This window comes from Lissotriton vulgaris, chromosome 2_1 (genome assembly GCF_964263255.1).
Source record: "Lissotriton vulgaris chromosome 2_1, aLisVul1.2, whole genome shotgun sequence".
Classification (NCBI taxonomy): Eukaryota; Metazoa; Chordata; class Amphibia; order Caudata; family Salamandridae; genus Lissotriton; species Lissotriton vulgaris.
In genome coordinates this window covers 1,578,778,025-1,578,805,123 of record NC_141687.1, presented here as the reverse complement: position 1 = coordinate 1,578,805,123, position 27,099 = coordinate 1,578,778,025, and positions in this window count along the sequence as shown.

The following is a 27,099-nucleotide window of genomic DNA, read 5'->3' as shown; positions in this document are numbered from 1 at the left end:
GCTGCAGTGGGGCGCCCCTTAGCGTTTCACTCGCCGTCCAACTGAGTTGCGTCCACACTTGCGGCTACAATAGGCCGAAGGCAGCACAACGCGCCGAGATCCGGATGGCACCGAGGTGGTGTCCAGCAAGTTGCCGCACTGGTGTGGCCATCCTACAATGCTGCGCCGAAAGATGGCGTGTCCAGCTGAGTTGCGGTCACTCTTGCGGTACAGTGACTCGAACGCGCCGAGATCCGGATGGCACCGAGGTGGTGTCCAGCAAATTGCCGCACTGGTGTGGCCATCCTACAATGCTGCGCCGAAAGACGGCGTGTCCAGCTGAGTTGCGGTCACTCTTGCGGTACAGTGACTCGAACGCGCCGAGATCCGGATGGCACCGAGGTGGTGTCCAGCAAATTGCCGCACTGGTGTGGCCATCCTACAATGCTGCGCCGAAAGTCGGCGTGGGGTGCCCCGTTGGCTTATGAGGTGATGTCAGTAGTGGACCGATGTGTGAATAGGTCGGAACCAGCACAAGGCGCCAAGATCCGAATGGCAAGTCCTGGATGTTGAGTGCCATAGTTGAGAGTTCTGAGCAGTGCTTGTAAGACTGTCAGAAGCTTATTTGCACCTGCTGCAGCTTCACTATTGCCCTGGTGTGGCCAAAGATCGCCCATGACATAGGCGGCCGGCTCCCGAGGTCCGGCGGAACTTTTTTCCTTTTCCTTTCTGCTTCTTGTCCCACAATCCGTTTCACCTGAAGACACGACCAGGTCCCTGAATGTGTGCAGGGGGACGCTATTGATTGAATGAAAATGGCGGCTTGACACAAAGCTGACTCAAGCGTTGCTGTTGATGCTATACAGACAAAAATTGGTTTTCAGTTTGTACATTCTTCAGGATTTTTTTTTCCATCCAAGGCTGATTGAGAGTTTGTAGAAAAATGGCTTCAGATTTTCCACATATTACTCTTCAACATTCTTCCTAAATGTAACAATGTGAGACTCACTAGGAGAACGGCTGTTTATCTTCCCTTTCAAAATGCTGCCAACAATATTTTCTGAATGGAAGACACCATCTTGTAGCATAAAGGGCCGAAAGGGGTTCTGGTCTGGCCGATGGTTGGTGGAGACATTTTGACTATATCTTGGACCTGCCCGGCCTCGCCCAAAATGGCGCCGGTATAAATGGGACTCATAACTCCTTGTTGTGTACTGGTTGAACAAACTTGATATCACGAGATACGTATGCAGTTTTGAAGCACATGGCGGGCGGGGACGAGAATTGATTGAATATTTTGACATCCCTATTGATATTAAGTTCTGATGTGTTATTGATTACTGTAGTATTGAAAGTTCGAATTAACGTCACGCATGGTACTTGCCCGCAAATATATATCTCGATAACTTTTTTGTAAGTGGCCCTGTCGTATTTTAATTACAAAATGTACGTCCACCGATTCCGCAACTGTTAGACACCTTAGTTCTTGCAACCTAATGGCCCGCTCGTTACGTTCCTCTATAATGTAAATGTCTCCTCATCATATACGATTTCAGTTTGCTCCGTGGCCGGCCCACGTGGTTATAGGCCCGTATTTGTATACTGACATTTTCACAATAAAGGTTTTTAAAACAAAACATGGTAGTAGTATTTACATTGGTAAAGTTTTTACTTTTAGTCACTGTTTTCGAATCAGTAAAAGGCAAGTGAAATAAAGCAGTCCAATTACATGACGGATAAAAGGTATAATAGGTAGGAACGCAGTAAAGATAAATGGTCAAGGGCAGTTGTGTTTTCCACTCCTGCAACATAAAGTGATCGATAAGAATCTGATAATCAGGCGTATCGGCGACTAAGACAGCAGGCCGAGTCTCTTTTACTCAACGGCTCCGTCATGGAACGAAGAAACGCCCTTTTTCTCGAAAAAGGAATATATTTTACTTGCAGGACAGTTGTAAATTTTCCGGGAAAGTACATTAGCCGGGAATATTATAACATATATGTTTTAAAAAAAAAACTTTGAAATCAATAAAAAGCATATTTTTTAGGTCATATGACCAAGCTTTTCATTATTAAAATAACAAAAGTAAAATGAAGCAATAAAAAGTTTTATTAACAAGTCACATGACCTGTTATGCTTACGTTACGCGCTGCGCGCCGCGCCCCGGATCACTTCCGGGTGCGCTAACGCGGCGTGTCATATAACGCATTACGCGACAACGTAGGTCAAGAATAAAGTCAAAATGTCTCCACTAACCAGCGTTCGGAACACAACCCCTTTCAGCAGTCCAAAAAGTTCTGTTAAATGACATCAGAGGGGACAGGCAACAAGAACCATCAGTCAAAGAGGGGAGGGCAAGTTCCTCTCTACCGGGTCATGTTGGGGCGCTACCGGAACTGATCGAATTGGTAGTCTACAGTGTTTCTGGATGTTTCAGACTAAAGCTGGCGTCAGCATGAGAGCACTACCATCTCGTAGGTCCGTCGTGGCCATTCCACGAGCAAACATGGCAGCCGTTCCCCACAGAAGCCTGCGGGAGTCGGGGGCCCCCAAGACTTTTGTAGAATCTTCACGGCTGAGGGGACGCTTTCGAGAATGGGACCCAAGCCCTATCAGGGAAGCGTCCGAGTTCCAAGGTGTCCCAGGGCCATTTTAGTGGACCACGCCCAAATCTGAAGAGCCGGCCGCCATTTTGAGAGTCCTGTGGCAGTCGCTTATCGTTGCATCGCAAGAGCGGGAGCCACTCAACTACATGGTGAGCGAGACGCTGTAGTCGCAAGAGCGGTCGGTAAACAGCTGAATGGCGGAAGAGGCACAGTGTAGCAAAAGCGGGCGGAATGGCAACTAAAACGGTAAAGGGGCGCCCCACTACAGCGTGTCTTCAGGTCAAACAGATTGTGGGACAAGGTCCAGAATAGAAGAGTCATCAAAAGGCAAAAAGTTCCGCCGGACCCCGGGAGCCGGCCGCCTATGTCGGGGGCGATCTCAGGCTAAACCGGTGCTATAAGACTTGGGAAGGGGGTCGGAGCCAAGCGTCTTCTCCGAGTCCGGGCCATCACACCGCCCCTCGGGGGCCTCCGTCAAGCGGTTTAGGGAGGTACCATATCACATTGTTTTCAAATGCAGTCAGGTCCACAAACGACCCTCACTTACTTTGAGAATAGTGAAGCTGCAGTAGGTGGAAATAAGCTTCAGACAGTGTTACAAGCGCTGCTCAGAACTCTGAACTATGGCACCCAACATCCAGAACTTATGCCATTTGAGAATGGCAGTGACATCGAAGCAACTCAGGGACCAAAACCATTAACGTACTTTCACGTATGAAAATCTTACTTGGGGAGGGGGCAGGAGCGAAGCGACCCCTCCCAGTCCGCGCCACCACACCGTATGTTGAAAATCTGAAGCCATCGTTCTACAAACTCAACCAACCTTGGATGGAAAAATCTAGAAAAATGTACAAACTGAAAACCAGTTTTGGTCTGCATAGCATCAGCAGCAACGCTTGCTATCAGAGTGCATGAGTTTCACGCTCGATTGATTGAGCTAGCCGGATCGGGCAATAAAAATTATAAAATAGTTATGTAAATAGTTATTTAATAAAATGTTTTACCCTGTTTCTTTGCTGGTGTGTTGAATATATTTTTAATATTTGCATAGGGTTTGTCGTTATTTTGGGTGGGGTGGGTGACGGAGCCGAGCTGTCTTGCAGCCCTCATGGTGTGGAGCTCAGTTCATCTCACTATTTTCGTATTTCTCATGAAGGGTTGTTCCTAATATTTCTATTTTAGCGAGGTCAAAAAGAGATCCAATTAGTGGCCTACTGATTTTGCTCGATTAATTTTATTTTTTTACACGATTTTTCACGATTTTTCACTATCTGCAAAGACTAAACAGAGTATTGCGACTTTGTGCTTGTTTGTAAATAGAGAATGAACCAAAGAGAATCAATTGTAAAACAGTAAATGCTTGGATAACAATCAATCAAATGGAGAGACAAGCAGGCACGACGGATTACAACGGGGGTAAAGGCCTGCGTTAACTACTCTTCACTATCTGCAAAGAGAGAGTACTACTAAGAGAAAAGAGGGGAGGGGGGCAGCGTTCAAAGCACATCAGCGTGCATAAACACGAAAAAGTTTTTACCTATCACGTACTTGACATTTGACAGCTTTTGATATTTGCTATTAAAAAAACAATGAAATTCACTGAAAAAACCATAGGTTATAGGCCATATATAGTTAGGAATTAGCATTTACAAAACCTTGAAAATTCACTGAAAAAACCATTGGTTATAGACCATATATAGTTAGGGATTAGCCTTTTCAAAACCTTATTTTACTCACACAAAACCATTGAAATTTCATATATAGTTTGTTGCACTAACTATATATCGCGCACCCGCAATCCACTGCTGATGATGTCACATATTACATCATTCATGACATGGTTAGTGACATCACTGATGACATCACTGATGACATCTCAAATGCAAGTGCAACTAACTATATATGAAATTTCAATGGTTTTGTGTGAGTAAAATAAGGTTTTGAAAAGGCTAATCCCTAACTATATATGGTCTATAACCAATGGTTTTTTCAGTGAATATATATATATATATATATATATATATATATATATATATATATATATATATATATATATATATATATATATATATATATATATATATATATATATATATATATATATATATATATATATATATATATATATATATATATATATATATATATATATATTCACTGAAAAAACCATAGGTTTGACACCAGTTATAGTTAGCTGGAAAGTTTACTGACATAAAACCATTGAAAATTCCCACGTTATAGTTAGTTGGACTCACTATAACTTGCGCGCCTGCAATGCAATGCTGATGACGTCACATATTACATCACTCATGACATGGTAAGTGACATCACTCATGACATCACTGATGACACCATGAAAAATAAATATGTTTTATATATGTATATGTAAAGGTCGATGGAAGAATAAATGTTTGAATACGTGTCTAAATGGATGTTGGTTTAAAAAAAATTGATTGGTTAACTGGCTTATTAGGTGTATCTTAGTGAATACATATATTAGCGAGTAATGTTTAAATATTTAAATATATGTATCAGTGTTTCACTTTGTGTATAAGTGGCTGCATGGGTTAGTGAATAGCTACATGTGTGTGTATATGGGTTATTAGATGTTTTTTTAGTATCAGTATGAGTGTCTGTGTGGTTTGGTGGGGGTATTACTTAGCACATAGATGCATCAATGACTGACTCACTGTTTGGATGTGTTTTGAAGACAGCATATGTGCAGGACTGTATGGGTGGATGAGTGTGTATATGTGTGTGTTAGTGAGTGAATGACTTTCTCACTAGTGTCTTTATCAGTAACTACATATGTTTTAATCTAGTATATGTGAGTATTGATGTATATAAGTGAGTGTATAGGAGAGTGAGAGATGTAAGAGTTCCTGTTTAAATAAGTATGTGTTTCTATAAGTGATTGTTTAAGAGAGTAAGTATGTGTAAGTTTCCTCAGAAGTAAGGTGGTAGTGTGAGTATAGCTGCATATGCAAAAAAAAGGATGTTCAATAGTTTATCTGCATGTGTGAGTGTGTGTGAGTAACTTTTGGATGACTGTCAGTGTGTAACAGGATGTATAGGTGTATCACTACATATGATGAGTGAGTATATGTATGAGTGACTATATAGAACAGTTGGTGAATGAGTAGATGTGTATATAGATGGTGGAATTACTGAATTGATTGTTGTAACTGGTATGGGTATGTCCATTTTTTTGAAAATTTTAGTTTCTATTTTTAAATATGTGTTTCAAGGGTTACATTACACTGAAAGGAGGTCTGTCACTCTGTCACAAGGATGATGTCATCAGTGATGTCATGAGTGATGTCACTGACCATGTCATGAGTGATGTAATATGTGACGTCATCAGCAGTGCATTGCAGGCGCGCAAGTTAAAGTGAGTCCAACTAACTATAACATGGGAATTTCAATGGTTTTATGTCAGTAAAATTTCCGGCTAACTATAACTGGTGTCAAACCTATTGTTTTTTTCAGTGAATTTATTAGGTTTTTTAAATGCTAATTCCTAACTATAACTGGTATGAAACCTATGGTTTTTTCAGTGAATTTCATAGGTTTTGTAAATGCTAATTCCTAACTATATATAGGGCCTCAAACCTACGTTTTTATCAGTGAATTTCAAAGGTTTTTTTATAGCAAATTTCTATAGCTATGAAATATATTTTTTATAATGAATCCTATATTGTATATTTATGTAATACTATTTTTTTTATGTATATTGTTCATGTTTATTGTATTTTTTTTTTTTTTTGCCCTGGAGCGCTCTCGGTGCGCGAACCGTTGAGCGTCCCGTTAGCGCTATTGCCGTGAACAAAAACATCATTGTGACGTATCGCTTAGCCGCGTGATGCGTCTTATGACGCACAGCGTAAGCACACCGAGCACCTGAGCGCATACGATCGCGCTACGTAAGTGCCCTGGGGCGCGTAGCGTAAGCGCGTCGGGTCATGTGACCTGAAAATAACACTTTTCATTGGTTCAGAACAGTTTTTTTTCCAAATGATGAAAGCCCCCACCTTTTTTCCCCATTCTCACTTTGTACTTTGACTGAGGAAGACCTGTTTGCAGACCTGTGTGTAGTAAGTGAGAAATGGCTACAGTAGCAGCAGCAGCAGGAGCATCTCAACCACCACCACTACAAGGACCACCACAACACCACAGTGGTGGTGAAGAAGAAGAGGAGGAAGAGGAGGAGGAGGAGAGGCAGTTCCTGCCTGAAGATAATACCCCCTATAAACCCAAGGAGCACTTTGTGTGGGAGTTTTTTTAAAATCCCAAGGGGACAAAAGAAAGTAAATGCTCCAAAAGTCACATGTCTCATCTGTGGCACTGTACTTTCCAGGGGGAACCCAGCAAAAAAGTATTCATTTGGCAACAATACAATGATTCTCCATATGCAACGCAAGCACCCAAACAACTATGCCGCAGCAGAGGTCAGAGAACTGACAAGAAACCCTCCCCAATCTTCTCCCAGCACCTCCAAAAGAAAACAGCCCACTCCATCGGGTCCAGAGAAAAGGGAGATGGTCCTAAATTTCCAACCCCAGTTTGGAGATTATAAAATACTTTGTAAATTTTGTGGGACTAAAATTTGCTATGGAGAGCAAAGTATCAAACTGTGGATTCCATATACCACAATAACTTCTGTAACAACATGCAAGATATCTACAGAGGAGACGGTGTACATTGAATTTAAGACTCTGCATTGGTACCTACATGTTGGTACTTAAATCACCCACACAACACAGCAACTCTATTCAGAGCTACACTACCTCTAAGCACTTTAAATTATTATTTTACTGTTTCACTGGGTTTTCCCCATGGAATGATCCCCGGTACGCTCCCCGGTGCGCGTACAGGGCGCTCCCCCCGCGAAAATCGAAAAAAGAAAAAATAAATGTTTTGCCCCGCGGGGCCCTTTTAAGGCCCCCACATCAAAGCTAGGGGGTCAGGGGGGTCTACCCTGCCCCCTTTTGGTCATTTACCCCTTTGTTTTTACCACCTCTTGTGTCTCGATTCTACTGAGACACAAGATGGCGGCCGCTCCGGACTGTTTGGAATGTTGACAGACACCCGAGAGCCAATCAGCTTTCCGCTCGCGAGCTCGCGCGCTTATAGATATATATTTTTTTTTAACCTAAATGACTCAAAATCCACTGGAGCACTTATCTTGAGACATAGCAAAGGCACATCTTGCTACCAGTCCCTACAATTTTGCCAAGTTTGGTAGAAATCTATTCAGCCGTTCGGGCTAAAAGTGAGTCCAACCGCCCAATGGAAATTACCATGGGGAAAACATGTTTTGGGACCCCCCTTTTATCTCGGCCCCCGCTTGACGAATCCCCCCCAAACTTTCAGGGAAGGAGCGGAGCGGAGCTGGCCATTTTCCTGGAGAAATATATACATATAGATATAGATATATTACCTACTATATATATATAGTATATATAGTTAGGACCTAGTTTCCATAGGAAATCCCCAACATTCTATTGGGAATAACTAGGGCGCTGGTTGATGAATCTTCGCAAATTTCTCAAAGAAGATGGCTCGCTCCGCTCCGCTCATTCCCTGAAAGTTTGGGGGGGATTCGTCAAGTGGGGGCTGAGAAAAAAGGGGGGGTCCCAAAACGTGTTTTCCCCATGTTAATTTCCATAGGACCTTTAGACTCAGCTACAGCTTGAACCGCTGAAGGGAATTTCACCAAACTTGTCAAAATGGTAGTGTCTGGTATGCAGATAATGCTTTTGGTAAAATAGTGTAAATCCCTCCAGTGGTTCCTGAGAAAATTAGAAGAGAAATCAATTATATATCTATAAGCGCGCATGGGTGCGCGCACCCCGCGTTTTTTCGCGATTTTTGGGGGAGGGGGCTTGGGGGGGCTTGGGGGGCTTCTCTCTTTCATTTCAATGTTTTTAATTTAATTTCGAGGGTGCCCACCCCTCGTTTTGCACCCCGAGATCACCGCCGCCGCCCGAGCTGCCTTAAGATGGCCGCCGCCTGGTTGTGGGTGGGGCCAGGAGGACGATTTTGAAGTCCCCTGGCAGGTGCCCACCCTGCCAGGGACATTGCCGCCCTAAGATCGAGTGCCCACCTCGATTTATTGTCTTTTTAAAATAGCCGGTGCCCACCCGGCATTTGCTGCCTATCCCCCGCCTACGAGTGCCTGGAACGGGCCGCCGCACTGCCCGCAACGACCCGGAAGTGTTCAGGCCAGTCGGCCAATCATAGCGCGGCCCTAGGAGAGGTGGCCAGAAGTCCCGCCCCGCAGTCTGAGGAGAGACGAGGGGCCCGGCGCCTGAAGGTGCAGGCGGGGCTCCGTTGTGGAAGAGGAGCCCGCGCCGCCAACCGGAGAAGCCTTCCAGAGTTGCCTGGTTCCCCCGCGAGGCTCTCCCGCGTGAGAGAGCCCCGCCCGCCGCCGGAGAAGGACACCCGGTCTGCAGGGGAGCCCCTGCCACAGGTCCAGGTGAGTGGGGGCCTGGGGTGTTGATCCACAAGGGAGGGAGGGCGTCGGGACACATCGCCGGTGTCCGCCCCCCCCCCCGGAAAGTTCTGCACCTTCAGTTTCAGCCCTGAGAGGGCTCCGGGGGCCATTGTCAGTTTGAGTCCCCAGGAGGGGGACTCCGCCGATCTGCCCGCATCTTGTGCCAGGGCCCCGAAGCCAGACATGCCAACCCTCCCGATTCAGGCGGGAGACTACCGATTTGAAGGCTAGTCTCCCGCCTCCCGATTCATACACCTAGAAACCCGATGCCAGCACTAATTAGGGTACCTGCTGCTCTAGGCTGCAAAATATCTAAAACACATTTTAATGGGATGTTTCAAAGATAGACCAGAGTTTCTGTTCATGCCATGACAAGAATAAATACATTTTCGAGTTGGGGATTTTAGGTTAACAGGTTGCAGTCTCATATTACAGGCAATGCACGTGTCCATGTGCTAAGAAGCTGTAACTCTTGAAGACTACACTCTAAACAAGTATGATGGCTTACTACGTTACAATGGTTTGAAAAGGCCAAAGCTTCAGGTCTTTAGGGGAGTGCACAGGTATTCAGAGTGGGATTCTGGCCGCTCTGCAAACCGTGTAAAGGGGAAAATCCACGTAAGAATGAGACAAGATCCAGGAAATCTCTGTCTAGAAACGTGGTTAATTGGCTGTGTCAGGTTTCCTAACATACACTTGCTAAAGAAAAATATGTCTTTAAATGTACAGCTAAATACATCATTACCTAGTTTGAATTACATTTTGTGAAATCTGATATATATTTAACTTCCAATATTTAACATGACATGTTCACAAAGTCTGCTTTTTAACCTAATCGCCCCTGGTAATATATATATATATATATATATTAGCTTTTAAAAAACCAATGAAATTCACTGAAAAAACCATAGGTTATACACTATATATAGTTAGGAATTAGCCTTTAAAAAACCTTGGAAATTCACTGAAAAAACCATAGGTTTTAGGCCTTATATAGTTAGGAATTAACATATAAAAAACCATTGAAATTCCTCCTATATAGTTAGCTGGACATTTATTGATATAAAACCAATGAAATTCGACATATACTTAGTTGCACTAACTATATATTTCGCGCATCCGCAATCCAATGCTGATGATGTCACATATTACATCATTCATTACATGGTCAGTGACATCACTGATGACATCACTGATGACATCATCCAGTGTCTGTATGTTTTTGTAAAGTGTAAATATGTTTTACATGTTGAAGAATGAGAGGATGTATAAGAGTATGGATGAAGGATTTGATTGTATAAGTGAGTAAGTATGTGTAAGTATATCTGTGAAAATGTAAGCTGTTCTGTGTTTAACTGTATAGATGAAGAAATCAAAGTGTGATTGATTCTTTACAGGACTGAGTAGGTGTGTGAGTAACTCCATGGATGAGTGGCAGTGTGTGAGTGTCTGCATAGGTGTATGCGTGCATATGATAGTGTTGCAATGATGAGTGACAGTATGTACGAGTGACCTTATGGGTGAATGAATGAATGTGCATGTAGACGTAGGAATCAGTGAGTGGGTATGTAGTAAATGGTATTGGTGTGTCAATAGTTTCAAAAATGATACTTTGTATTTTACACTAGGTGTAACAGAGGTTATATTAGAGTGTAAGGAGGTGCATTGTATTACACATGAAGTATATCATCAGTGGTGTGATTATTGATGTTAAATGAGCTGTCATCAGTGATGTCATCAGTGATGTCACTGACCATGTCATGAATGATGTAATATGTGACATCATCAGCATTGGATTGCAACTAAGTATATGTCGAATTTCATTGGTTTTATATCAATAAATGTCCAGCTAACTATATAGGAGGAATTTCAATGGTTTTTTATATGTTAATTCCTAACTATATAAGGCCTAAAACCTATGGTTTTTTCAGTGAATATATATATATATATATATATATTCCCTGAAAAAACCATAGGTTTCACACCAGTTTTCGTTAGCTGGAAATTTTACTGACATAAAACCATAGAAATTCCAACGTTATAGTTAGTTATACTCACTATAACAAGCGCGCCTGCAATGCACTGCTGATGAGGTCACATATTACATCACTCATGACATCTTCAGTGACATCACTCATGACATCACTGATGACACCAGCCAGTGAATGTGTGTCTTTCTGAAAAATCAATATGTTTTATATATGTATTTGTAAAGGTTGATGGAAGAATAAATGGTTAAATAAGTGTGTAAATGGACGTTTTAAAAAAAAATGATTGGTTAACTACCTTATTAAGTGTATTTTATTGAATACATATATTAGAGAGTAACTTTTAAATATTGAAATATATGTATCAGTGTTTCATTTTGTGTATAAGTGGCTGCATGGGTTGGAGACTGACTCCCTGTTTGTATGTTTTCATAAGACAGTATATGTGAAGGACTGTATGGGTGGATGAGTGTGTATATGTGTTTGTTAGTGAATGAATGACTGTCTCACTATTGTCTTTATTAGTAACGACATATATTTTAATCTAGTGTATGTGAGTTTTGATGTATATAAGTGAGTATATGTGAGAGTAAGAGATGGTAATAGTTCCTGTTTAAATAAGTATGTGTTTCTATAAGTGATTGTTTAAGAGAGTAAGTATGTGTAAGTTTCCTTAGAAGTAAGGGGGTTGTGTGTGTAGCTGTATATGCAAATAAATGGATGTTCAATAGTTTATTTGCATGTGTGAGTATGTGTGTGAGTAACTTTTGGATGACCGTCGGTGTGTAACAGGATGTATAGGTGTATCACTACATATGATGAGTGAGTATATGTATGAGTGACTATATAGAACTGTTGGTGAATGAGTGGATATGTATATAGATCGTGGAATTACTGAATTGGTTGTTGTAACTGGTATGGGTATCTCAATTTTTTTGAAAATTTTAGTTTCTATTTTTGAATATGTGTTTCAAGGGTTACATTACACTGAAAGGAGGTCTGTCACTCTGTCAAAAGGATGGTGTCATCAGTGATGTCATGAGTGATGTCACTGACCATGTCATGAGTGATTTAATATGTGACGTCATCAGCAGTGCATTGCAGGCGTGCAAGTTAAAGTGAGTCCAACTAACTATAACGTGGGAATTTCAATGGTTTTATGTCAGTAAAATTTCCAGCTAACTATAACTGGTGTCAAACCTATTGTTTTTTCAGTGAATTTCATAGGTTTTGTAAATGCTAATTCTTAACTATATATAGGGCCTCAAACCTATGAAATGTAATATTTTTTATAATGAATCCTATATTGTATATTTATATAATACCATTTCTTTTTTTTTTTTGCCCTGGAGCGCTCCCGGTGCGCACCCCGGTGAGCGCACCGGTGAGCGTCCCGTTAGCGCTATTGCCGCGAACGAAAACATCATTTTGACGTATCGCGTAGCTGCGTCCGCGTTATACGCACAGCATAAGCGCACCCGGAAGCACTCGAGCGAATACGATCGCGCAACCTAAGCATCCGACGCACTTACGCGACGCGCCCCGGGGCGCGCCGGCACGTAGCGTAAGCGCGTCGGGTCATGTGACCTGAAAATAACACTTTTTATTGGTGCAGAACAGTTTTGGTTTCCAAATGATGAAAGCCCGGGTCATGTGACCTGAAAATAACACTTTTCATTGGTTCAGGACAGTTTTTTTTCCAAATGATGAATGACCCCACCTTTTTTCCTTATTCTGACTTTGTCCTTTGACTGAGGAAGACCTGTTTGGAGATCCGTGCATAATTTTTGTACTTTAAAATGGCTACAGAAGCAGCAGCAGCTGGAGCATCTGCACCACCACCACCACCACCAAGAGGACCACCACAACGCCACAGTGCTGGAGATGAAGCAAAAGAGGAGGAGGAGGAGGAGGAGGAGGGGAGTGGGAGATTCCTAGCAGAAGACAATACCCCATATAGGCCAAAGCAGCACATTGTATGGGAGTTTTTTCCATCCCAGAGGGCAAGAAGAAAGTGAATGCGCCAAAGGTGACTAGCCTAATCTATAAGATGGAACTTTCAAGAGATAACCCTAAGAAAAAATTCTCATTTGGCAATAACACCATGATTCGGCACATGCAGTGCAGGCATCCCAACAACTATGCTGCGGCAGAGGTGAGAGAACTGGCCAGCAACCCTCCCCAATCTTCAACCAGCACCTCCAAACGAAAGCAACCCACTAGATTGGGACCAGAGACAAGGGAGATGGTCCCAAACATTCAACCAAAGTTTGGGCAATACTTGTATTGTATTTTTTGTGGTAAGACCATCACCTATGGTGAGCAAAGCATAACGCTCATCAACCGTGCTGGTGACAACCACAAATGCCCCAAAAATCCATAATTTTTTCCTGATATTTTTTGCTCCAGTTGAGCCGTTTTCAATTCCCTGTTTTTTGTTTCTCCTCTTAAAAATAACAAAAAAAATATAAAATAGTTCATAAAAGCCAAAAAAAGTACAAAATGTTCAAAAAAATAAATCAAAAAAAATATAAAACAACAAAAAGAAGAAAAAAAACAGTTCTTTTCAGAACTACCTCTTATTTATAAAAAAAAGGCTACACTTTTTCCCCCATGGTACGCTCCCCGGTTTGCTCCCCGGTGCTCGCACTGGGCGCTCCCTCCGCTCAAATCGAAAAAAATATATATATATTTAGCCCCACGGGGCCCTTTTATAGCCCCCACATCAAACCTCGGAGGTCAGGGGGGTCTACTCTGCCTTCTTATGGTAATTTCCCCCTTTGATTTTGCCACCTCTTGTGTCTCGATCCTACCGAGACACAAGATGGCGGCCGCTCCGGACTGTTTGGAATGTTGACAGACACCCGAGAGCCAATCAGCTTTCCGTGCGCGAACTCGCGTAGCGCGCTGGTTAGCACCCCGGTGCGCGTACCGCGGCGCGCTTATAGATATATATATTTTTTTTTTAACCTAAATTACTAAAAATCCACTGGAGCACATATCTTGAGACATAGCAAAGGCACATCGGGCTACCAGTCCCTACAATTTTGCCAAGTTTGGTGGAAATCCATTCAGACGTTCGGGCTAAAAGTGATGTCGACCGCCCTAAGGAAATTTACATGGGGAAAACACGTTTTGGGACCGCCCTTTTATCTCGGCCCTCGCCTGACGAATCCCCCCCACACTTTCAGGGAAGGACCAGAGCGCCGCAAGGCAAATTTGAGAAAAATTTTCAGGCAGATTCCTCAACCGGCGCCAAAGTTATTCTCAATAGAATGTTGCGGATTTCCTATAGAAAATAATCCTAACTATAACTACCTACTGGCGACCGCCAGTAGGTAATATATATATTGACGCTTGACGAATCTTCCTGAGACTTTCAGGGAAGGAGCGGAGCAGGCCATCTTCTTTGAGGAATTCACGAAGATTCAGCAACCGGCGCCAAAGTTATTCCCAATAGAATGTTGCTGATTTCCTATGGAAACTAGGTCGTATCCATAACTACCAACTGGCGACGTCAGTAGGTAATATATATATATATATATACATATATATATATATATATATATTACCTACTGGCGTGTCGCCAGTAGGTATATATAGTTAGGATTTTTTCCCTATGGGATTTTTGAAAATTCTATGTCTAATAACTTTGGCGTTTGTGGACGGAATCGGCTGAAATTTTCAGGAAAATTGCACATTTTGTTTCTGAGCAGACCCTAAAAATTTGGGGGGTGTTTGGCAAGGGGGGGCCGAGAAAAAAGGGGGGTCCCAAAACGCGTTTTCCCCATGTTAATTTCCGTAGGGCGGTTGGCCTCACTTTTAGCTCGAACGGCTGAATAGATTTGCACGAAACTTGGCAAAATTGTAGGGACTGTTAGCCCGATGTGCCTTTGCTAGGTCTCAATATATGTGCTCCAGTGGATTTTGAGAAATTAACGTTCAAAACAAGATATATATCTGGAACAGCGCTCCGGGCTGCGCTCCGGTCCGCTTACTTTTCGCGAAACGGAACTTTGCGATGCGAAGCTGATTGGCTCTCCGGTGTCTGTCAACATTCTAAACAGTCCGGAGCGGCCGCCATCTTAACTCTCTGTAGGATCGAGAGAGAAGAAGAGGTGAAAAACGAAGGGGGAATTTAATGAAAGGGGGCAAGGTATACCCCTCTTGACCCCCTAGGAATGTTGTTGGGGTTATTAAAGGGTCCCGTGGGGAAAATAAAAAAATATATATTTTTCACGGTAGAAGCGCTTCCCGGGCCGCGAACTGAGCCGCAAACTGGTAGCGAAACGGGAATTCGCCATTTTGTGCTTCGTTTTAATTAAATTGCTAGGTATATCCCTTATGTTTTCTGAGGGTGGCTGAGGAGGCTCATATATGTTGATATATGTCTTCCAGCGGCTGTGCGTGCGCCATCTTGTCTCTCGGTAGGATCGAGAGAGAAGAAGAGGTGAAAAACGAAGGGGGAATTTAATGAAAGGGGGCAAGGTATTCCCCTCATGACCCCCTAGCAATGATGTTAGGGTTATTAAAGGGTCCCGTGGGGAAAAAAAATTTGATTTTTCACGGTAGAAGCGCTTCCCGGGCCGCCAACTGGTAGCGAAACGGGAATTCGCCATTTTGTGTTTCGTTTTAATTAAATTACTAGGTATAAGGGGGTGCGGGAGACGTATCCTGATCCCTTATGTTTTCTGAGGGTGGCTGAGGCGGCTCATATATGTTGATACATGTCTTCCAGCGGCTGTGCGTGAGCTTTTTTTTTTTTTTTTTGCTGCGTGACGTCTGTTAACGTTCGATTCAATGGAAATCAGGAAGTGTTGACCGCCAATTTGTCAGTGCGATAAAATATTTTGTTATAAATGAATCCTTATTGATAAACATTGTCTGCGCCATCTTGCCTTTTTTCCAATGCCACAATTTTGTCGTGCACGGCAGCCATTTTAGATGCCAGGCCAGTCCCAGGCTATCACCTAGCCCTGCGGATGTAGTTTATGGCCCCAGCTGTAGAGAATCTAGACATGCCAACCCTCCCGATTCAGGCGTGAGACTACTGATTTCAGTGCTAGTCTCCCGCCTCCCGATTTCTGCAAGCAAAAACCCGGGGGCATATTACCAACAACTAGCGATAATTTTTGTCTCTAACTTGTTTAGAGACAGAAATTATCGCCGCACATCGGCGATTTTTATCGCAGATAAATCTTGCTATTAGCAAGGTTTATCGCAAATGCGATAAAAAACGGCTGCAATGCATGAATATCGCTGAAAAGTCAGCGATATTCATGCATTATCGAGCAAATGCTCTTAGCCATGTTATCCACCTCCCATTGGATAACATGGCTAAGAACTGCTCAGGGCAGGTGTTAGCTTTTGGAGATATTCGCGCTTAGCGCGAATATCTCCAAAAGTTGGTAATAGGAGATAGCGATGTTAGGGACTGTTTCCAGTCGCTAACATCTTGGCACGCCCACTTTGCATGTCATTAGTGATAACTATCACTGACATGCAAAGCGGGGCCCAAGATGGTCGCTATCTCCTTTTAGCTGTCACTAACTGGTGTTAGCGACAGCTTGGTAATAGGGAGATAATTTTATCTCCGCTTTCTTGGCTTTTAAAGCCAAAAAAGCGGAGATAAACCCCCTTGATAATATACACCCCACGATTCCTCGGGGGTTTCAGCTGACAGGGCTTGGTATTGTGTTACGTGGTATTTCTTCCAGGAAACGTCAGAGGGTCGATGCAGGGGTTCTAGAAGGGGTGATAAACCATTTAAGAATCATGAACAAGCGCATGGTCTTTTAAAGATCTGTGAAGTACTCGGGGTGGTGGTGTGTGTGTGCCCTCTTTCAGGAGCGGGCGGGGGGGGGCACTGCCAGCAACTTGCCAGGCCAGGCAGTGTTCAACACTTGCATCACCCTTTCTCTGCCTGCTATTGCGGTCCATGCTTCGGAAAGGTAAGAAAAAGAACGTGCATTTGAGTTTGAAATGTCCGATCCTGAAGCAGTACACTTGCAAAGCCCACACATGACAATAACCCGATTCAAGGCCCCATTCACGCGATTTTTTAAAAATATATAGCACTCCAACAAAGTAGGATTATAAAACTTTATTAACTTTTAAATATAACGAACGCAACAAAAACTGTAAATACATTTAAACATTTTTTGACAAAAAAAAGCAACAATGGTCAGAAGCTGTCTTTTGTGCGAATAGTCCCAAGGCAGCACAACGTGCTGAGTTCTGGACGGCACCCAGGTGATGTCACCTGGGTGCCGCACTGGTTTTTGGTTTCCTACAATGCAGCTCAGAAAAACAGCGTGGGGCGTCCCGGGTGGTGCGGGGGGAGGCCTCGTCAGTAGCGGTCTGTTGTGCGAATAGTCCCAAGGCAGCAGAAAGCGCTGAGATGTGGATGGCACCCAGGTGATGTCCAGTAAACTGCCGCACTGGTTTTGGTATCCTACAATGCTGCTCCGAAAAATGGCGTGGGGCGGCCCGGGGGGGGGCGTGGGGGAGGCGGCGTGAACGGGCCTCCCCAGGTGGCGGCCATCCAGCTGAGTTGTGCCCGCTCTTGCGGCTACAGCGTCTCGCTCACCATGTAGTTGACTTCCGCCCACTCTTGCAGTGCAGCGATAGGCGGCTGCCACAGGACTCTTAAAATGGCGGACGGCTCTTCGGTTTTGGGCCTGGTCCACTAAAATGGCCCTGGGACACCTTGGAACTCGGACGTTTGCCTGCTAGGGCTTGGGCTCCATTCTCGAAAGCGTCCCCTCAGCCGTGAAGATTCTACAAAAGTCTTGGGGGCCCTCGACTCCTGCAGGCTTCCGGTGGGGAGCGGCTGCCATGATTGCTCGCGGAATGACCACGACGGAGCCACAAGATGGTGGTGCTCTCATGCTGACGCCACCTTCAGTCTGAATCATCCAGAAACAAGGTGGGGCTTTCATCGTTTGGGAAAAAAAATGTTCTAAACCAATGAAAAGTGTTATTTTTAGGTCATATGACCAAGCCTTCCATCTTTAGGAAACCAAAAGTAAAATGAACCAATGAAAAGTTTTATAAACAAGTCACATGACCTGTTATGCGGCATAGGGCTACAAAAAGCGTAGAAAATCCGTTGGCACGTGAGGCGGCGTCAGTAGCGGGCCGATGTGCGAATAGGCCGAAGGCAGCACAACGGGCCAAGATCCGGATGGCACTGAGTTAGTGTCCAGCAAGTTGCTGCACTGGTGTGGCTATCCTACAATGCTGCGCCGAAAGTCGGCGTGGGGCACCCCGTTGGCCTGTGAGGTCGCGTCAGTCAGTGGGGGCTGTGCGTCTCCCCCAAGATGGAGGCTCCTCGGCTGCAGTGGGGCGCCCCTTAGCGTTTCACTCGCCGTCCAACTGAGTTGCGTCCGCACTTGCGGCTACAGTAGGCCAAAGGCAGCATAACGCGCCGAGATCCGGATGGCACCGAGGTGGTGTCCAGCAAGTTGCCGCACTGGTGTGGCCATCCTACAATGCTGCGCCAAAAGACGGCGTGTCCAGCTGAGTTGCGGTCACTCTTGCGGTACAGTGACTCAAACGCGCCGAGATCCGGATGGCACCGAGGTGGTGTCCAGCAAATTGCCGCACTGGTGTGGCCATCCTACAATGCTGCGCCGAAAGACGGCGTGTCCAGCTGAGTTGCGGTCACTCTTGCGGTACAGTGACTCGAACGCGCCGAGATCCGGATGGCACCGAGGTGGTGTCCAGCAAATTGCCGAACTGGTTTGGCCATCCTACAATGCTGCGCCGAAAGTCGGCGTGGGGTGCCCTGTTGGCTTAGTGGACCGATGTGTGAATAGGTCGGAACCAGCACAAGGCGCCAAGATCCGAATGGCAAGTCCTGGATGTTGAGTGCCATAGTTGAGAGTTCTGAGCAGTGCTTGTAAGACTGTCTGAAGCTTATTTGCACCTGCTGCAGCTTCACTATTGCCCTGGTGTGGCCAAAGATCGCACATGACATAGGCGGCCGGCTCCCGAGGTCCGGCGGAACTTTTTTCCTTTTCCTTTTTGCTTCTTGTCCCACAATCCGTTTCACCTGAAGACACGACCAGGTCCCTGAATGTGTGCAGGGGGACGGTATTGATTGAATCAAAATGGCGGCTTCACACAAAGCTGACTCAAGCGTTGAGTTGATGCTATACAGACAAAAATTGGTTTTCAGTTTGTACATTCTTCAGGATTTTTTTTTCCATCCAAGGCTGATTGAGAGTTTGTAGAAAAATGGCTTCAGATTTTCCACATACTACTCTTCAACATTCTTCCTAAATGTAACAATGTGAGACTCACTAGGAGAACGGCTGTTTATCTTTCCTTTCAAAATGCTGCCAACAATATTTTCTGAATGGAAGACACCATCTTGTAGCATAAAGGGCCGAAATGGGTTCTGGTCTGGCCGATGGTTGGTGGAGACATTTTGACTATATCTTGGACCTGCCCGGCCTCGCCCAAAATGGCGCCGGTATAAATGGGACTCGTAACTCCTTGTTGTGTACTGGTTGAACAACCTTGATATCACGAGATATGAATGCAGTTTTGATGCTCATGGCGGGCGGGGACGAGAATTGATTGAATATTTTGACATCCCTATTGATATTAAGTTCTGATGTGTTATTGATTACTGTAGTATTGAAAGTTCGAATTAACGTCACCCATGGTACTTGCCCGCAAATGTATATCTAGATGATTTTTTTGTAAGTGGCCCTGTCGTAATTTAATTACAAAATGTACGTCCACCGATTCCGCAACTGTTAGACACCTTAGTTCTTGCAATCTAATGGCCCGCTCGTTACGTTCCTCTATAATGTAAATGTCTCCTCATCATATACGATTTCAGTTTGCTCCGTGGCCGGCCCACGTGGTTATAGGCCCGTATTTGTATACTGACATTTTCACAATAAAGGTTTTTAAAACAAAACATGGTAGTAGTATTTACATTGGTAAAGTTTTTACTTTTAGTCACTGTTTTCGAATCAGTAAAAGGCAAGTGAAATAAAGCAGTCCAATTACATGACGGATAAAAGGTATAATACGTAGGAACGCAGTAAAGATAAATGGTCAAGGGCAGTTGTGTTTTCCACTCCTGCAACATAAAGTGATCGATAAAAATCTGATAATCAGGCGTATCGGCGACTAAGACAGCAGGCCGAGTCTCTTTTACTCAACGGCTCCGTCATGGGACGAAGAAATGCCCTTTTTCTCGAAAAAGGAATATATTTTACTTGCAGGACAGTTGTAAATTTTCCGGGAAAGTACATTAGCCTGGAATATTATAACATATATGTTTAAAAAAAAAAAGTTCGAAATCAATAAAAAGCGTATTTTTTTGGTCATATGACCAAGCTTTTCATTATTAAAATAACAAAAGTAAAATGAACCAATAAAAAGTTTTATTAACAAGTCACATGACCTGTTACGTTATGCGCTGCGCGCCGCGCCCCGGATCACTTCCGGGTGCGCTAACACGGCGTGTCATATAACGCATTACGCGACAACGTAGGTCAAGAATATAGTCAAAATGTCTCCACTAACCAGCGTTCGGAACACAACCCCTTTCAGCAGTCCAAAAAGTTCTGTTAAATGACAACAGAGGGGACAGGCAACAAGAACCATCAGTCAAAGAGGGGATTGCAAGTTCTTCTCTACCGGGTCATGTTGGGGCGCTACCGGAACTGATCGAATTGGTAGTCTACAGTGTTTCTGGATGTTTCAGACTAAAGCTGGCGTCAGCATGAGAGCACTACCATCTCGTAGGTCCGTCGTGGCCATTCCACGAGCAAACATGGCAGCCGCTCCCCACCAGAAGCCTGCGGGAGTCGGGGGCCCCCAAGACTTTTGTAGAATCTTCACGGCTGAGGGGACGCTTTCGAGAATGGGACCCAAGCCCTATCAGGGAAGCGTCCGAGTTCCAAGGTGTCCCAGGGCCATTTCAGTGGACCACGCCCAAATCTGAAGAGCCGGCCACCATTTTGAGAGTCCTGTGGCAGTCGCTTATCGTTGCAACGCAAGAGCGGGAGCAACTCAATTACATGGTGAGCGAGACGCTGTAGTCGCAAGAGCGGGCGGTAAACAGCTGAATGGCGGAAGAGGCACAGTGTAGCAAAAGCGGGCGGAATGGCAACTAAAACGGTAAAGGGGCGCCCCACTACAGCGTGTCTTCAGGTCAAACGGATTGTGGGACAAGGTCCAGAATAGAAGAGTCATCAAAAGGCAAAAAGTTCCGCCGGACCCCGGGAGCCGGCCGCCTGTGTCGGGGGCGATCTCAGGCTAAACCGGTGCTATAAGACTTGGGGAGGGGGTCGGAGCCAAGCGTCTTCTCCGAGTCCGTGCCATCACACCGCCCCTCGGGGGCCTCCGTCAAGCGGTTTAGGGAGGTACCATATCACATTGTTTTCAAATGCAGTCAGGTCCACAAACGACCCTCACTTACTTTGAGAATAGTGAAGCTGCAGTAGGTGGAAATAAGCTTCAGACAGTGTTACAAGCGCTGCTCAGAACTCTGAACTATGGCACCCAACATCCAGAACTTATGCCATTTGAGAATGGCAGTGACATCGAAGCAACTCAGGGACCAAAACCATTAACGTACTTTCACGTATGAAAATCTTACTTGGGGAGGGGGCAGGAGCGAAGCGCCCCCTCCCAGTCCGCGCCACCACACCGTATGTTGAAAATCTGAAGCCATCGTTCTACAAACTCAACCAACCTTGGATGGAAAAATCTAGAAAAATGTACAAACTGAAAACCAGTTTTGGTCTGCATAGCATCAGTAGCAACGCTTGCTATCAGAGTGCATGAGTTTCATGCTCGATCGATTGAGCTAGCCGGATCGGGCAATAAAAAGTATAAAATAGTTATGTAAATAGTTATTTAATAAAATGTTTTACCCTGTTTCTTTGCTGGTGTGTTGTACATATTTTTAATATTTGCATAGGGTTTGTCGTTATTTTGGGCGGGGTGGGTGACGTAGCCGAGCTGTCTTGCAGCCCTCATGGTGTGGAGCTCAGTTCATCTCACTATTTTCGTATTTCTCATGAAGGGTTGTTCCTAATATTTCTATTTTAGCGAGGTCAAAAAGAGATCCAATTAGTGGCCTACTGATTTTGCTCGATTAATTTTATTTTTTTACACAATTTTTCACGATTTTTCACTATCTGCAAAGACTAAACAGAGTATTGCGACTTTGTGCTTGTAAATAGAGAATGAACCAAAGAGAATCAATTGTAAAACAGTAAATGCTTGGATAACAATCAATCAAATGGAGAGACAAGCAGGCACGACGGATTACAACGGGGGTAAAGGCCTGCGTTAACTACTCTTCACTATCTGCAAAGAGAGAGTACTACTAAGAGAAAAGAGGGGAGGGGGGGGGGGGCAGCGTTCAAAGCACATCAGCGTGCATAAACACGAAAAAGTTTTTACCTATCACGTACTTGACATTTGACAGCTTTTGATATTTGCTATTAAAAAACCATTGAAATTCACAGAAAAAACCATAGGTTTTAGGCCATATATAGTTAGGAATTTGCATTTACAAAACCTTGAAAATTCACTGAAAAAACCATTGGTTATAGACCATATATAGTTAGGGATTAGCCTTTTCAAAACCTTATTTTACTCACACAAAACCATTGAAATTTCATATATAGTTAGTTGCACTAACTATATATCGCGCACCCGCAATCCACTGCTGATGATGTCACATATTACATCATTCATGACATGGTTAGTGACATCACTGATGACATCACTGATGACATCTCAAATGACATCACTGATGACATCTCAAATGACATCACTGATGACATCTCAAATGACATCACTGATAAAATCACTGATAACATCTCATTTGACATGACTGATCACATCACTGATGATGTCATTCATGTGATAATACCATGAACCTCTTCAGACTCTAATATAACCTTAGATACAATCAGTGTAAACAGACAGTCACAGACTGTCACTCATCCATGGAGTTACTCACACACCTAGTCAGTTATGCAAAAAATCAATCACACCTCCATTTTCTCAACTATACAGTTATACACACCTTACTTATTCAAACATATACTAACACATATTTACTCTCTTATACAATCCCTGGTACATGTTCACAATGATCCATACAGCCACTCACACATTCACTGGCTCTTACGCACAGTTATTTATATATGTCAACTCTCACATGTACTGTGTTTTACATATGTACTTACTTTGACATGTAGCACTGAGATATCCATTCACTCACTAATACACTCATGCACAGTCAACCGCCCATACAGCTGTTTCCACATGCACTTTTGAACCCATACATATAGTGAATCAACTACTCACACATCTATGTACAGAGTCACACACCTCCCAGCCACCCATACACACACACTCAGTTTCCCATACAAATACTTGGACAACCAATGAATAACCCATACAGTTACTCATATAGCTACTGATCAACATATGCAGCAGTTTGTAGAACAACAGATATAATGATGCACAAATTAAAACAGTTTAGTCACTAACCCATGCACTCAGTGAGACACATTTAATCACTCACTCATACAGTCAGTCATGCACCTACTAAATCCTTCATACAGACACTTATACATCCACTCATTCTTCAATATGTAAGACATATTTTAACTTTACAGAAACATACAGTCACTGGATGTTGTCATCAGTGTTGTCATCAGTGATGTCATTTGAGATGTCATCAGTGATGTCACTAACCATGTCATGAATGATGTAATATGTGACATCATCAGCAGTGGATTGCGGGTGCGCGATATATAGTCAGTGCAAGTAACTATATATGAAATTTCAATGGTTTTGTGTGAGTAAAATAAGGTTTTGAAAAGGCTAATCCCTAACTATATATGGTCTATAACCAATGGTTTTTTCAGTGAATATATATATATATATCAGTGATGTCATCAGTGATGTCACTGACCATGTCATGAATGATGTAATATGTGACATCATCAGCAGTGGATTGCGGGTGCGCGATATATAGTTAGTGCAACTAACTATATATGGAATTTCAATGGTTTTGTGTGAGTAAAATAAGGTTTTGTAAATGCTAATTCCTAACTATATATGGTCTATAACCCATGGTTTTTTCGGTGAATTTTCAAGGTTTTGTAGATGCTAATTCCTAACTATATATGGTCTATAACCTATAGTTTTTTCAGTGAATTTCAATGTTTTTTTATTAGCAAATATCAAAAGCTTTAAAATGTCAAGTACGTGTTAGGTAAAAACATTTTCGTGTTTATGCACGCTGATGTGCTTTGAACGCTGCCCCCCCCTCTTTTCTATTAGGAGTATTCTCTCTTTGCAGATAGTGAAGGGTAGGTAACGCAGGCCTTTACCCCCGTTGTAATCCGTCGTGCCTGCTTCCCTCTCCATTTGATTGATTGTTATCCAAGCATTTACTGTTTTGGAATTGGTTCTCTTTGGTTCATTCTCTATTTACAAACAAACACAGAGTCGCAATACTCTGTTTAGTCTTTGCAGATAGTGAAAAATCGTTAGAAAAAACAAAAGGAATCAAACAAAATCAGTAGGCCACTAATGGGATCTCTTTTTGACCTCGCTAAAATAGAAACATTAGGAACAACCCCTCATGAGAAATATGAAACTAGTGAGAGGAACTGAGCTCGACGCCATGATGGCTGCAAGACAGCTCGGCTCCGCCGCCCACCCCGCCCAAAATAACGACAAACCCTATGCAAATATTATAAATATATACAACACACCAGCAAAGTAACAGGGTAAAATGTTTTATTAAATAACTATTTACATGGCAGCCTGCTGCAACATCGATCCAAATGCATGCCGCCGTTCCCGGGATTTCTCCCCGACTACTCTGCGGCCTACGAGATGGAGAGACCGGGGCGTTGACTAGGCGGGGCCTCCGGCCGCAACCACAGCGCCAACGATCGCTGCTGACGGAGGGGAGCCTTGCCGGTGAGAACAACTGATCTGAAGAACAGCTGCCTGCGGTGCCTCCCTGAGCCGCTTGACGGAGGCCCCAGAGGGGCGGTGTGGTGGCGCGGACTCAGAGGGGGCGCTTGGCTCCTGCCCCCTCCCCAAGTCTTGTTGCCCTGGTATGGCCTGAGATCGCCCCCAACATAGGCGGCCGGCTCCCGGGGTCAGGCGGAACTTGTTGCTTTTTGATGCCTCTTGCATTCTGGACCTTGTCCCACAATCCGTTTGACCTGAAGACATGTCCTGCGGTGCCCTGGTCCAACCATCACATATACCTGCGCCAGGAGACGGCGTGGGGTGCACTGGAAGGGAGAGGCGGCGCAAATGAGCCACCCCCACCTCCCCAGGTGGAGGTTTCTCAGCTACACCCCAGCGCTTCACTCGACAAGCTGAGTTGCGCCCGCTCCTGCTGCACAGTGCCTCGCTCAGCCAGCTAAATTACGCCTGCTCTTGCTATTACAGCGTCTCACCCGCCATCCGGCTGAATTGCACCCACTCTTGCGGTACAGCGACAGGCGGCTTCCACGGAGCTCAGGAAATGGCGATCGGCTCCACAGACTTGGGCCTGGCCTGCAAGGATGGCTCTGGGCAACCCTGGAACTCGGACGCTTGACTGCTAGGGCATGGGCCCCATTCCCAAAAGCGTCCCCTCAGCCTTGAAGATTCTACAAGAGTCACCGGGGCCCCCGCCTCCCGCAGACTTCCGGTGGGGAGCGACTGCCATGATTGCTCGCGGAATGGCCACGACGTAGCCACGGGGTGCTCTCATGCTGACGCCAGCTTCAGTCTGAAACATCCAGAAACACTGTAGACTACCAATTCGATCAGTCCGGTGGAGCCCCAACGTGACCCGGTAGAGAAGAACTTGCCCTCCCCTCTTTGACTGATGGTTCTTGTTGCCTGTCCCTTCTGTTGTCATTTAACACAACTTTTTGGACTGCTGAAAGGGGTTCTGATCCGACCGCTGGTTGGTGGAGACATTTTGACTATATTCTGGACCTGCCCGGCCTCGCCCAAAATGCCGTCGGTATAAATGAGACTCGCAACTCCTTGATGTGTACTGGTTGCTCAGCCTTGATATCACGAGATATGTATGCAGTTTTGGAGCACATTGCGGGCGGGGACGGGTACTGATTGAACATTTGGACATCCCTATTGATATTAAGTTCTGATGTATTATTCATTACTGTACTATTGAAAGTTCGAATTAACGTTACTCATGGTACTTGCCCGCAAATGTATATCTAGATAATTTCATTGTAACTGTTAGACACCTTAATTCCTGCAACCTAATGGCCCGCCCGTTACGTTTTTCTACAGTGTAATGGTCCCCTCATCATATACGATTCCAGTTTGCTCCGTGGCCGGCCCACGTGGTTGTAGGCCCGTATTTGTATACTGACATTTTTGCAAAAAAGAGTTTTCGAAGGAAGTATGGAATCAGCGTCATAACAATCGTCTAGGTTGGTAAGGTTTTAGAATAATGGCTGTTATTCCCAAACAATAGAAGACAGATAATGCAGACCCTTTGCCTGAATTTAGGATTGATTGAAATTTGTATCCGTCACACCTGCCCTTTTTCCAGAATTGTTAGAAAATGGTCGACCGTAGCTTAAGGTATCTGCTGAATGTAAGGTGTGGTATTTTGTCCCATAAAATAAGACTAATTGAGAAACAAATACACGAAGAGGGAACTCGAATTTAGAGACAAACAAAATGAAACATTTTTTGGCATCATAAGAAGGGGAGGATATGTTACACAGAAAAATAATGCGAAAGGGATAGCCAAGATCTGTTGTATCACACGTTCCTGCAGCTAGTCTGATACATGGTAAGTAGAAGCTTTTTCGTGTTTGCGCGCGCTGACATCCTCTGAATGCTGTATCCCCCCCTTTCTTTTCTCCTCTGTAGGTTACATCGGAGTTCCGACTGAAGAATGGAGTGGACATGGACCGCACCGTGTTCCATGTAAGGAAAGACATAGACAAGCGCTGTGAGATATTGCATGGAGTGCAGATCATC